The sequence below is a fragment of the Cyprinodon tularosa genome, unplaced genomic scaffold, assembly GCF_016077235.1.
Source record: "Cyprinodon tularosa strain WSP-4 unplaced genomic scaffold, ASM1607723v1 ctg6, whole genome shotgun sequence".
Classification (NCBI taxonomy): domain Eukaryota; kingdom Metazoa; phylum Chordata; class Actinopteri; order Cyprinodontiformes; family Cyprinodontidae; genus Cyprinodon; species Cyprinodon tularosa.
The window spans coordinates 1,309,715-1,311,929 of record NW_024039340.1 but is presented as its reverse complement, the minus strand read 5'-3'; the positions used below and the strand labels follow the sequence as shown (position 1 = coordinate 1,311,929).

The 2,215-nt window shown below is 57.3% G+C and overlaps 1 pseudogene; it reads right to left on the bottom strand.

Moving 5' to 3' along the window:
• Window positions 1–203: 203 nt before the first annotated feature.
• Window positions 204–1,534, bottom strand: LOC119797810 (annotated as a pseudogene).
• Between the last annotated feature and the right edge of the window lie 681 nt (window positions 1,535–2,215).

Here is a 2,215-nt window from a genome sequence, read left to right as displayed (position 1 = left end):
ACCTCTTCTCGCCGCCCTGCAAGAAGGGTCGTCTGGCGAGACACCTCGCTCATATTATTCTAAGAACTGGGGTTATGTTAGATAACCAAACATTCTTTTTCATAATATTCACTCGGTGTCTCGCTATGGGATATGGTAGCTCCCGTATTGCCAGACAGCTTATCGAACAAGAACCGGCCGATGGGGAAGGTCCACAAGGTCAGTTATGACTCTAGGACCGCACTGGCCATGCACAGTCCAGACACGTCAAGCATGTAGAACCGGACAAAAGTCAGAGGCGAAGACCAATTCGCCGCTGAACAAATGTCCTGAACGGACACTCCCCGAAATAAAGCCCAGGACGCAGCCATCCCGCGGGTAGAGTGTGCACGCAGACCCGCCGGGGGCTGCAGACCCCTTTTCCATACGCCAAAGCTATAGCCTCCACCACCCAGTGGGCGAGGCGTTGCTTTGTGATCGGCTGTCCCTTACGGGGCACCGCCCCGGAGACAAAGAGCTGATCACTCATCCTGAAGCTCTGCGTCCTGTCCATATAAGAGCGCACGGCTCGAACAGGGCATAGCGTGTGCGCTCGCCGTTCACCTGGGGAGGCGGAGAACGCCGCTAGCTCGATCGGTGAACAAGAACCAACAACTTTAGGAACAAAGGCCGGGTTGGGCTTCAGAACCATACGCGTGTATTCCGGGTCGAACCGGGTACATGCGGGGTTCACAGAGAGCGCATGAATGTCGCTGACTCGTTTCGCAGAGGCCAGGGCCAGTAACAGCACTGTCTTGAGAGACAGATGTTTAAGACTGGACCCCAACAACGGTTCAAATGGGGGTCCCTTAAGCCCCTCCAGAACCACCGACAAATCCCACGGAGGCAGCAAAGGTCTGGAGACGGGGAGGAGCCTGCGGGCGCCCTTCATAAACCGACAAACCAAAGGGTGTTGGCTCGCTGTTTTGTCTCCAAATCCTATATGGCATGCTGCTATAGCTGCCAGATAAACCTTAACCGTGGAAAAAGCTTTTCCTTTATCAATCAGTTCCTGTAAAAACGACAGAATCGCTGGTACAGAACACTGAAAAGGAACGTAGTCCCGTTCAAGACACCACCGCTCAAACAGTCCCCACTTGGAGCCATATAGGTTCCTAGTGGAGGGAGCCCTGGCGTTTTGGATAGTATTAATTACACTCTGAGGGAGCCCGGCAGTGGTTAAATTAAGCCACTCACGGGCCAGGCCCACAGCTGCAGTCGCTCCGGGTGTGGGTGGAACACTGTCCCCGCACCCTGCGAGAGCAGGTCCCTGCGCAGCGGCAGCTCCCAAGGCTGGGCGCACAGCAACTGGAATATCTCCGCCAGCCAGTGTTGCGCTGGCCAGTGCGGAGCTATTAGGATCAGTCTGTGATTGAATGCCCTCACTCTGGCGAGAGTGGGGGGTATCAGGGCCAGCTGTGGAAACGCTTATAGCAGCTCGTGCGGCCAGGCGTGCGCTAGTGCGTCTACACCCAGAGGGGCATTCAGAGTGCTCAGAGAGAAGAACAGCTCGCATCGAGCGTTTTCCCTGGACGCGAACAGATCTATCTGAGCGCGCCCGTAGCGCGCCCATACTGCTCCACGACCTGTGGGTGCAGCGTCCATTCCCCGTACACTGGCGCGCCTCTGGACAGCAGGTCCGCACCCGTGTTCAAGTCTCCCGGGATGTGCATCGCTCTCAGGGAGAGAAAGTGGGCACTGCTCCAGAGAATCAGGTCGCGCGCCAGATTGTGCAACATGCGGGAGCGCAGGCCCCCTTGGCGGTTGATATACGCCACTGTTGTCGTGTTGTCCGTCCTCACCAGGACATGGTGACCCGAGAGGAATGGGAGGAAGTGTCTCAGAGAAAGAAACACCGCCGAAAGTTCGAGAAAGTTTATGTGAAGGCGCTGGAAGGCCTGGCTCCAGCGACCCCTCACAGACCTGCCCTCGTGAATGCCGCCCCAGCCTGATAGGCTGGCATCCGTGGTTACCACTTTCCTGGACGAGACGGTGCCCATAGGCACCCCTTGGGTCAGGAAGGACGGGGCTCGCCAACAGCGCAGAGCTGTTATACAGTCCGCTGTGACCGTTATCCGCCGTGCGCCATGACGCACGGGGTCCATTCGGAGCAAAGCGACCCAGCGCTGAAAGTTCCGCATGTGAAGGCGGCCGAGGCGAATCACGAGGATGGCTGAGGCCATCAGACCCAGCAACC